Here is a 13,041-nt window from a genome sequence, read left to right on the forward strand (position 1 = left end):
TGGATGGGGTGTCGATCGAATGGCACCCCCAAGCTGGGAACGGTGCACATCTCATGGACATGCACATGCAATGCATATGTGATGTGCATCATTCCCAGCTCGGGGATGTCGTTCAATCAGCACCCCATCCATGTGTCGACATATGTCCCCGCGCTGGATGGGGGTCCAGCTCCGGGGTGCATTGGAGAGGAACCAGATCCTCAATCCTATGCCCTCGTGATTTCCTTTTAAGTTACTACATGATCGAATATTGATATCACTTATCCTCAATTCTTGCTAAATCGTTGATATAATTTAAAGACAAAATCTTGTTGCAACCTAGGTTGGTGATAACAAGATTATAACCTTACTTTTTTGCTGGTTATTATACCATTATAACTACTTTTTTTTCTCTCTTAGTATGACACATTTTATTTTCAATAAGGGTAAATGTTGTCAATTCACATACAAACTGCATTAAATAACTTCAACCTTTTGAAAATCCTTTTTTATCCCTACATCAAATACTACATTAAATAGGGGTATCAATTGGTCTGGTTCTGGGCTATCGGTCCGAATCCTTAACAGTTCTGGCTCTAAGGTGTCAAGATCATAACCAGACCAATAAGTTTATCGGATCCAAATCTAAGACCCAAGACCGTTAACTAATGGGTGGTCGTTCCGGTTCCTAATCGGTTCCAAACATTATTGAGCCCAAAACAAAGATAATGAGAGTTTCTCTAAGAAAACGGGAGCTTCATCATACATAGATATAGTCTTCTAGAACCCAAAATAAAGACATTGATGCATATATAAATAAATAGACAACTTTAAGAGTTCATAATTTTCATTTCAAACTCAACTCATATACTTATGACTTAAAGACAAACAAAAGAGTGCCGGTTAAAAGTCCCAAACAATGTAATGTTATTAATAAGTTAGGGTTTAAAGCCTCTTAGGGTTTTAGAGATCTAATTTCTCATTCAATTTGTTTATATATCATTTGGTTCCAATGATTCCAATACTATCGGGTCCTTAATGGGCTATCGGTTCTAGAACCGTTGGGAGACCCGGATCAGAATCGGCTCGGACCAATAATATATCACTAGGATTAGATTCGTCCCAATAAGCTATTGGGTGTTCCGGTTCCTGTCGGTCCGGATCGGTTCCAGTTACCGGTTCTGATCCTAAATTGACACCCCTAATATTAAGTAACTTCTGGGAATACGACAGAGGCAATTAAAGGAAGGTTACAACTGCTTAATTCACCACTTTGGTGACAAGTTCCATAAAAAATCCACTTAGCAATAGGTGCCTTCTTATGGAACTAAAAAACTAAGCAAATACTGCATTAAGTTCCCAATTATGAGCTTAGAATTTTTCATAATCGATCTATAACATGTCGGGCGCCCATCAATCCATCCCCTGCACCATGACCTTAAGAAAATATTTAGGAATCAATTTATTTTCAAAACACATAATCAATTATTAATATTTAATTATTTTAAAACTACATGGAGATGTATGACTAGAAAAACTATTTTTTTTTTGTGGAAGACTAGAAAAACTATTTAGAGTTCAATTTATGTTCAAAATGCAAACCAATAACTAACACTTAATTATTTGACAACCATTTGGAGATATTTGAGTATACTGAAAAATGCAAAAATTTTTTGGTAAACAAAATACAATTTGTTAAGACTATGAACTTTTACTAATATGTAAGGGTGTCAATTCTAAACCTGCACCAGTAGAACCGACCTCTCGACTAGTGAAAGCCTAAAACCAGCTTAACATGTTAGCTAAGTGTGTCGGAATTTTTATCCTCTGTTGTTTGTTGCCCGAACAGCATAGTGCTGTCTCCTCACATGGGGCGCGAAATGTCGACTTAACCTCCCTCGGGCAGTGTGTTCGAGTAGCGAGGTTAAGTTGTCATTTCGCCCCCATGTGAGGGGACAACAGGTGTTGTTCGGGCAACGGACAACAGAGGATAACGATCCAAGTGTGTCGTTCATGGTGAAAGGGGATAGACTAACGGGCGATTGACATGTTTAAGTACCAACACATTTAAGCTCGTTTATGAACTATTTGTGTTACCCTAATTACCCTTTAAACTCCCTATTTTATTCCAAATATACCTTTTCTTAATCTCCTTGATGAACTATAGTATTACATAATCTATATATAAGGACTATGGGCCGAGTAAGCTATAAATAAACACATTATCAAGGCAATTTATATTGTTCAAAATGTTATCATATGTATGCTCATTGTGATTGAAGCTTATAGAGCTCCAAAGGCATTGAGATTTACTTATTTAGTCGTTAGCTTAGTGAGGATCATTCTCTCAAATCTCAAGTAAGTTCTTGTTTCATCCGAAATAATTAAATCTCATTAGGAGCTATATCAACGAAACTTGCATGGTCCGATTGTAGTCCATTTAGTATGAGCCCGTTTATAGGTCCATTTAGTATAAGCCTGATTTTAGACTGATACCCGACCAACCGTTTACAAATAGGACCATGCCTAGCCTATGATGAGGACCACAAATTATGAAGTATAAAAAATAATATGGACTACTGTGTGTAATACAAAATATCAGGAAAAGAAATGAATGAGAATCCAACACACGATATAGAATAGAACATGTACTACTCAACATCATACAATATTAATTAGTTCATTTTTAGTCGGGATAGATGATGGATGACCAATACCTTCCAGTTTCATACACCTTGTGCATCACACAGGGGTGATAGCCCATCGTTCACTAAGACCATAAATGATGAAGTATCAGTAATCAATACTAAAACACATCAGTCTTCATATATGTTAATTTTGGAAAAGAATATATTTATTGACTCGAATGAATTACAAGAGAAGGGCTATTAATATAGCACAACAAGAGAAAACCAAAAGAAGATACCAAGAGACCTAATTGGTGCTACGTCTAATCACATGTGATAATAGAAAGATTGCTTTGACTGGGTTTCTATTATCACATGTGATTAGAGGATAGAAACAAAGATATTGGACATAAACTACATATGGGAGACATGAGATTAAACTCCCTATGATGAAGCGACCCTGCACTATGACATGAACTGAAAGAGGAGATTAAGCAAAAAAGTTTGAAATTTAATATGAAGTTAAAACAAGAAGAAAAGAAAAGAACCTAGTTGTGAGATTTTACTTTGAAAATTTACTTTCTTGTGAAGATAACTACCTGCCTGCTCGCTTCCACACACTCCTTGCATTCTAAACGTTTGTTCTTCCTTCAATCGAACCCCGCTCTTGCTTAGATAGAACAGAAGCCCTGACAGTGCTCATTTGAGCGTGTCTGAGAGTTTGGTTAGTAGATTGACTCTTCTGAAAGTGCATCATAGGTGCTTGGCATATGCTCCACTATTACTCGCTTTCCAAGAAAAGTGGCCCTTAGGCTCCTTGTGGACCCATGGGTCTTCTCCTTGCCACCTTGTGGGTCTTGTACCCCCTAGTGGGGATCTTAAACCACAAAAAAAAAAGGGTTGGAGTAGTTCTATTGCTTGCTTTAATATGAGGTTTGGTTAAGTAATTATGTTGAATAATGGGGTACTTTTAATGAATATTTACATCCAATTAATACTTTTACTTTATATTAAACTTTGGTACTACCATAATATTTGGTAGTATCAAATTAGCATACCAACCACAGCCTCGAAAACAAAATTTAACATACATCTTATGGTTGTAGATTTGCCTAGGAAATGAAGAGGATGCACATTGTTATTCAAAATATGGATATGTAATAGGTGAGTACCATTCCTTCAACAACATGTGTGTTGGTATCAAAGTGTTTTTTTTTTAAACATAATATGTTTCTCAGGAAAAAGGTTGTTATGTGATCCCTTATATGTATGTTCTCTCACATAATCTCTTTCCTCTCTCATTATTAATTCCATGAGCTTTCTTATATAGGTTTTGACACTCATCGAAAGTGATGGTTTCCCCTCTGGCGTACAAGGGTCTATATCACTGTATGGCAATGTTAAAAAAAGAATACTTATGGTGTTTTTGTGCTTTTTTGGAACACATTTGGAATAAAACATGTATGTGACATCCGGTCTGTTTTTGTATGTTTTTTTTTAATGAATCGAATTAGAAAAACACATTTACATTTGAAATAATTTTGAGAAACGACTAAAAGAAGCTCCGAAAAAACAGAATCACAAACGTAAAGCAAAAACATGCACAAAGACAGACTCGATATTTACAAATCACCACCATCACCACCCACAACAACACCGCCTCCACGGTCCACCGCAACCATCACCACCATCACCACCTGCACCACCACATAACAAAAGATATACTTCTATTAATATGCAATTCATATGTGTTTATGTTCTTTAGTAGTGGTAGAAATTTTTTTTTTCTTTCCAATTTTATCATACAACATTTGTTAGTAGAAAATTACTCAAAAATAACATAAACACAAAAAACAGTTTTTAACTCATAAACAGTGATTTGGTTAGCCGGTTCAACTGGCTAGTCCACGTTGGCTCATAACAGACTTTATACTTGGGTAGCAAAAAATTCTCGTATATGGTGAGTGTTACTACTAAAAAACTATGAGAGACCATAGTTCCTTCTTAATTATTCTTCTTTTTCTTTCTTTCTTTTGAGGGAGGGGGAAGGGGGGGGGGGGGTGGGTTATGAACTTATGAAATTAAAAGTATTCAAGGGTAGTTCAATTATTTATCTATTAATATATAATATATTTATGGTATAGATTATTAGTGCAATGGTAATTTTTCTCCATTGTGATCAAGTGGTCACAGGTTTGACTCTGAAAACAACGTTTCTACGAAAGCTAAGGTAAAGTTGCGTACATTATGACCCTTCTCAGACCCCATAGTAGTGGCCGTCTCGTGCACCCTTTTATGTATAATCTATTTAAGGAAGTGTGGGAATTCTTTTTCATGCCTTCTTACAAAAAGTGATGATCCCACACTTGTATTTATATTTTAATTATTTAAAATTATAGGATCCACAAAAATGTTACTTTTTCACACCACTAATTGGTGATGTGCATATTCTTTCCCACATTGGAAGTGTGGGAAACCTCTCCTTCTATTTAAATACCCTATATACCTTTTCTATGCAACATGATTAGATCGGGTAAAGTGGCTAAGTTTAACAGTGGTGACATAACCACTACCCTACACAAGAAGACAATTAATTACTCATGAGACAAAGGCTCATTCGTTAGGTCTTGATAATTTGTTTTCACATGATATACCTAAATATGGCTACCCAGCGACATGGCGACACATGGCCGATGGGATCTGCAAATGGCTGGATAGATCCCATCGGGTCAAACTCGCACGAAACCGATCCATGCATAATCCACAATGGTCGATTGAATCAATCGACTGTATGTAAATAAATAACTCTTATAAGGAAACCTCCTATGAATAAAGGATCATTCTCCAGAGAATAACACAGTCAGTTAGTATTACAATCTAACAAGGAAACCATATCACTCGCCGTGAGAGAATATGAAAACTCTAATCCTATGTTTACCTTCCTAAAGGGAATCTACAAGCAAGATCTCCTATTAAGGAAGGGAAACCTGTTATTTTGGAATTTTGCACTACTGTCTCATGCCAAGAGCTCACACTATATATAAATACCCGCCAAGTATGGATCTCAACAATCCCATCTTAACTACTAGCTATTTTGTTTGCTGTTAAAAAGACCCGACTTAGGCATTGGAGAATCCCCGTCGAAGCAAATTGGCACTCCCTTGCTTATTTGACCCTCTGTATAGGTTACATTCTCTCGGAAACACAGCCTCTTGAGCAACAAGCTCATTAAAAACCAAGGAGCGGAATTTGGTCAATCTGTTCTTACAAGAAATTCACAGGGCCTTCTTGGGAATTCCATAAAAAAAAAAACACAAATGAAAATAACCTCTAGATTATCCGATTCCACAATAATAATGTCCAAGCCCAAGGATTTAGCATGAAGTAGACTTGCACGGATTACAAGAGCTTACCCCACCACTATCGAATTGAATGCAACGAAATCTGTAATTTGAGCACTAAAACTATTCTAAATAATGTAATCAATACCCCCACTACAACCATCTTTTGAGAGAGCGACATCGCAATTTAACTTGACTATATCAGTCGAAGGTGACTCCCAACATACACCAAGGGATGTAAAGTTAGCATTTGTAGTACTGAGTAGTGATATATATTCAGAGGGAATCCTTTTTCCACACAAGTTTGATTTAGATTTGCATGCGACGACCTGATGCGCATGCTTTAAAGAATACATTTTGTTCACGTCATGCATCCACGTGGGATGTATAGATAATAGATGTATGTTCCCTCTCAATTATCTTTTAAGGTCGACAACACTTTCAATTATCCAATGTGTTGAGTTGTTCTCTCTCTCTCTCTTTTATCCCCCATCCCCCCCCCCCCCCCCCAAAAAAAAAAAGTTGTTCTCTCACTCTCTCATTAATTACCATGATAGAATTGGGAATTTCTCAATTCTCCATCATGTAGTGGGGATTTAGTTTGACAGACTATAAGTAGTCTCATCTTGACACTTTAATTTAATTGTTGTTCGTCTTATTTCTAAAAACATTTATGGAAGAATGTTCTCTGTGCTTAGCCACATGGGCAGCTTGTACGAAGGGGTAGGATGGTCATTGTATCCACTCCCATGTGTTTGGGCATAGTCTGTGCTGTGGCACAGAGAACAGTGCTCCAACATTTATTGAAGTTTTTTCAATAAAGATAAATTTGTCATTTCACATAGAAATTGTATTATATTATATTAAATAACTTTTAACTTTTTGAAAACCTTTTTTTTAGCTCTTCATTAAGTATTGCATCAAATAAATTTTGGAAGAAAAAAAAACACGAGTCGAAAATACAAGAATACAAATCTATTGACATCTTAAGAGATGTAAATGAGAAAATCTCATCTTAAAATGAGGGAAGGTTTTTTAACTCCCATGACCCAGAACTACTTTGCTTTTGAAACATGTGTTAAGTTTGTGGCGGATCCAGATCATCTACTGCTGAGCTGTCCTGTAGGTCCGTGTTACCCAGACACGGTGAGGCACGCAATAACCACCTTACCCCCATTTGGGCAAGGCGCTCAGGCAGGGGTAAGGCAGTCATTGCGCTCCTCATCGTGTCTAAACAGCATGGTCCTACCGAGCAGCTCGACAGTAGAAGATCCAAATTGGTTTGTGTGCGGATGTATGAGAGAGAGAATTTAATTTTAAGTTTTAAGTGTGAATAAATAAGCTCCTTTTTGTCTTTTGTATAAAATGTAAAGAAGAGAAAGAAGACAGAACTGTTGAACGGCAAAGCAAACAATGAAAGTAGGGAATGAGAAGGAGAATTGATTAATAGAATAAACAATCAGTTCGGTTGTTAGCTATTGTTTGCATTCAATTAAACACTTTTAGTTATAGAAGATGACTTCACTCATGCAAAATTAATAGCTTAATAAATGTTGCATGGGATGGGTTGGATAATATATTCACGTTGGCTTGGTCGGATGATATTAATATTTAGGCAAGACATCGCTGCCTGGTTGTGTAGTCCTTATATAAGTATAAGGGTTAATGAGAGCTCGCACAGGAGCATCAGCTTGGATGTCATTTTTCATTTCAACAAGGGTTGGACGATAATTGCACTCACTCTGATATCAGATTGCAAAAATCATGTGATCAGGCATCGTTCTTTTTTCTTAATATCTTACTCTAATTTTGAAAAGTTGGTGACAAATTTTAGTGATTTCCTTAAATAAAAATGATCGAATCAACGCGCGAGTCTACACCACTACCGATCTTAATTGGATGATGGTGATTAGATTAATTTGGAGCACGATGGTACAACTTGAAGTGATGTGCCAGATTGACATCCAAAGACTAACGTCAGCCACCATAACACAACCTAACAAGTAGATGTTAGAATTCTATTTTATTATGAAATGATATTCTATTTATTGTGGATTAATATTAAATCTCTTAAAACTAGGCTAATTATATTGATCTAATAAAGGAGATCATTGAGTTACTTCACGACCCACTTTCTTCTATTCTCTTGCCAAATGTCAAACCTAGCAAAACTTGTCATTTGACAAAACAAAACACTTGAGAAAGGATTGAGTTTTCCTCCACCCATGGATCCCATTCACCGCAAAGCGGGAGAGGACGAGAAAAGTTATCGGGAGGGGAAGTTTATGAACATTAAGATGGTTGGTGAACCGTCCTATACGGGTGGAGGGGAGGGAGAGGTTCAAATTTTATTTTTAAGAAATTAAGGAACACCACAATTAAATGGCTGAAATAACAAAGAATAAAAAAAATCCAATATAGTTGGAAAATTTGACATGTTCAATCCAAGAGGTATTGAGGGGATACAGATCCATCATATCTATCCAACAATTCAGATTGACCATGTTGACCCTCCAGGTGGCCTAAACCCAAGGACTCCTTGAAATAGAGTTAACTCAATAGTTGTTGTGTCACACTTGTTGATAACCATATACACTACTATACTATGATATCTTGATACATAACATATTAAATCAAATGTAATAATCCAAATAATTTATTAATTTTATCATAAAAATATGTAAAATTAATTGATGCCCTATAATTGAAGAGGCCGATACTAATCCCATTTCAACCAAAAAAAAAAAAAGATACTAATCCCATCTCCTCTCTCTATCATGCTGATCTCAAAAAATGACACCTTCTGTAAGCTTTCCGAAATTTCACTATCATCTTTTTTTTTGGGTACGATTTCACTATCATCAATATACTAGTTTTTATGCATCCCCCCCCCCCCTCCACCCCCCCACCTCCGACGCCCAAACACATGGGTGGCGAAATGACCACCTAGGCCACTATATTGGATGCTTGGTTGTGCTCCCATTGGTGCCTTCACCGACACAAGGACCACGAGTCCAAGTAGTGTTCTCTCTCCCATTCTTTAAATATATATAACCAACAAAATTGGGGATAGGGTATTACAAAGCTCTCCAAAAACCACAACATGTTTTAAAACTTTTACCATTCATAAAAGCAAATGTAATAAATTTTTTTTTGCTTTGGTTGTTCTCTATGAAATTATTAAGTTGTGCTTAATTTTATTTATACTACGGATGTAAAACCTAACATGATGCAAAGAAGAATGGAAAACGTAAACAACAATCCCACAGTACGCGCAAGGATTTATGTGGTTCGGCAAGGTTGCCTACGTCTACGGTGAGATGAGATCTGTTTCATTATTAATGGACAATAGGATTATAGTCGCTCGTTCTCACACCTCTCAAATTTTTCGTTACAAAGAAAGAACTCTCACAACAGGTTTATAACGAAGCCCTATACAGGAAATTTATCGAAATACCCATATCGTCCTTAAAAATATTCCTCGGGGGCTCCACACAGCAGTCCATCATCAGAAGTCAAGACACCAAAACCTCAACAATGGAAACATTTTTGTTTTTACAAAGAAATTCTATTACTACAAGGTATTTTACTTTTATTTATGATATTAATAAGTTTTAAATGCAGTTGGTAATCCTCTATGAAGTTACTTAATTTCTCCTAACCTTCTTCATAATGTATTAAAAGTTTATTGTGTTGAGGGAAACTATATAATTATAGGGAAAATGAAGCATGTACCGCCCTTTTGCAGATTTCAATATACCCCTTTCACATAATAAATAATGGGGTTCATATCGACACTTTCTCTCCTATTCTAACCATTTTAGACAGCATGTGGACCCTATATAAATGGTATCATTTTCTAGATCCTCATTAGTGTAACATGCAGATTCCTTCTTACACAGGCATCATGGAAAACCCTCCCCCATTATTAGGATTTCCTTTAATTTTATTTTGTTTTTCACTTTCCACTCATTTGTCAGTTTAAATGGTTAGTGCTTAACCATAATCAAGACAGAGAATAGAATCATTGGCTAGCTTGTATTATGGAGATTATCTCCAATAAGAAATCTCCTTACCTTTACACATCTGATTCTTAAAGGATAAATTCTACTATTTATTTATTAATATATTTTTTAAATGCATTCATTATGGAATGGAATAATTTAACTAGCACAAAACTTGTACTATTTTATACTAAAGTATGAATAGTTAGAGAAGAAATGTGACTTTACTGGATTTTAATGTTATATTTGTTGTGTGGACTTGGTGATTCACTATAAAATGTTTTGATAATTCTCAAGCTTATACTATATTAAGATAAATTATTCATAACAACAACTCAGTCTTATCCCAACCAAATGGGGTTACCCTACATGATTCTTACCCTCCAATGCTATATCATACTTAATAAAGTATAAATAAATTAAAAAAATAAAAGATTATAATGATTTTTATATAATTTTATTTATATACTTTTGCTAGTTCTAGGTCAAAGAATCCACTCCATTGCAAAAAATATATATTGTTATGGAAATAAAATTTTCTTATTAAAAAAAATGTATTCTCCATTTACTTAAATAATTTAAATTTATTTCCAAGGCTTGTAGGGTTCGACCATGGGACCTAACGAAAGGGACCAGGATCCTCTGCAGTATCGGCGGGGCAGTGCACATCCGACGGTACAATAGAGGCCACATGGCACACATGGCCCACATGGTCTCTGTTGTGCAGTCCGATGTGCACCACCGCCCCGCCATGTATTACAGAGGATTTTAATTCTAACGAAAGAGAACGAACACACCGTCCTTGAATTGACAGCCATCCATGTGTTAAGAAAAGTCACGTGGCAGACGAAGAGAGGCTCACGGCATGATCTACTCATCATTGGAGCAAACAGTGAAAAAAGGGCACGGAGTGAGTAATCCACTGTGATGGTGACACGTGTGAGAATGACATAATGGTTTAAATATCAAGAGCCATCCACGTTTCAAGGTTTCACAGGAAGAAAGAGAGGGGTAGGCTGACGTCATATTCCTCATCGTGTCGCAGACAAAACTCTAGTAAGGTAGAAGATCGATGATCGAACCTTAGGGTGACACGTGTAAGGTTGACACGTGGGATGTCGTACTTGCTTGCTTGCTTGTTACGGAGGACTGGGGAGAGGAGATGAGAAAGAACAGTTAGCCGTTACACCAGAAAGCGTGCGTTTAAACCGTCAATGAGGTAACACGTCACAGGTCGGTTGGCTAAGTATGGCGCAGCACTTATTATCGTATCTGTGAATGGGATGTTTGTTGACTGTTGATTTGATTGATTTGGTGATTATTATATCCACGTGCTATGATCATGTGGGGCCCAATGTGCTTTCCGTCTAACCATCTATTTCTATCGTAGAGGACTAGAAGTAGAAGATGAATGTGTTGGCCTTTTTTATGGGTCGGGTACTCGGGTCCACTTATGAGCTGTTTTTTTATTTATTTATTTTTTAATTTTCCTCGTTTTAATTTTTTATCTTGATTTCCATTGTTCCTAATCGTTGTTTCTTGAATTGGAATTGAAATTGGATTGGTCGAATTGGATCCAAGTCATCTGATGCCTATTCATTTTCTTTATAATCCATCTTAAATCGGACCAATTCACGGGTTGATTCTCAATTCTTGAATCAATTCAATTTTCACTATAAAATAGATTAGAATCCAAATTCCTTAATTGGTTCAGGCTAATTCGGATCCGATCTTAATCGAAATCCTCTCTGATCGATTTCGTTCTCAATTCCAAATTTTAAAACCTTGCTATTTTCATATTTCCACTTCAACTTTTACCATACTTGGAAAACCAGATTTTTCAACTCAATTTATCCTTCTTAAAAATTGGTGACTCGAGTAGGTTAAACCAAGTCAAGGTAAGTCTCCTTTTTTTAAAATTTTTAATAACTAATACACATAATATTGAGAATGAGCATGACCATTGGATTTTTCCACAATTAAAAATATAATTGAGGAACATTAAATTTATCATTTCTGAAAAAGAGCCAAAGCATTATTATTAATTATGAATAACTGCATCAATACAAATTTTTTTTTATTTTTATGAGCACTATACAATTTTTTGTTTTATAAACCCATTAATATATAATCTTTTATCAAAAAAAAATTAATATATATTCTTTTTTTTTGTACGAGCATTAATATACACCGTGAATGAGCAAGACCTTTGGACTTTTGCATAGGATAGTTAGTAGTGCATAATATATTATTAGTATTCATTAATACATATTTTATGGATGATAGATCTATACACTTATATATGCAAAAAAGGCAGCCTTTGTATTGGAAACTAACAATAAATCTTTTGGTAGAGGGAGAGAGAGAGAGAGAGGGTTGTGAGTGACTCGTCGAGTTTTTGTGTGACTTGGGCATACATGCTGAGTCTATAATAACTCGGACTGAGTTTAAAACTTTGCTATTTTCATAAAAAATATTAAAAGAAATTGCTATTTTCAATTCTATTTTTGCCATACTTGAAAAATCAAAATTTTCAACTCAATTTATTTTTCTCAAAACTTGGTGACTCAAATAGGTTAAACCTAGTCAAGGTAAGCCCTTTTTTTTTTAAATATTTTTAATAACTAATATACATAATATTAAGAATGGGCATGACCTTTGGATTTTTTCACAATTAAAAATATAATTGAGGGACATTAAATATATCATTTCCGAAAAAGAGCCAAAGCATTATTATTAATTATGAATAAATGCATTAGTACAAATTTTTTTTTTATAAACGCATTAATATATAATCTTTTTTTTTGTACGAGCATTAATATACACCGTGAATGGGCAAGACCTTTGGAATTTTGCATAGGGTAGTTAGTAGTGCATAATATATTATTAGTATTCATTAGTACATATTTTATGGATGAATTTTTTTTTTAATTTTTATGGAAATAAAGATATTTATAAACTAACAGAAGGGTACTTTTGTACAGTAGTCCAGACAACAAGGGGTATAGGGGGCATTTGCAACAAGACATCTAAACCAATAATATGTAAGAAAGCCAGCCTTTGTATTGGAAACTAACAAAAAATCTTTTG

This window comes from Telopea speciosissima, chromosome 6 (genome assembly GCF_018873765.1).
Source record: "Telopea speciosissima isolate NSW1024214 ecotype Mountain lineage chromosome 6, Tspe_v1, whole genome shotgun sequence".
Lineage (NCBI taxonomy): Eukaryota > Viridiplantae > Streptophyta > Magnoliopsida > Proteales > Proteaceae > Telopea > Telopea speciosissima.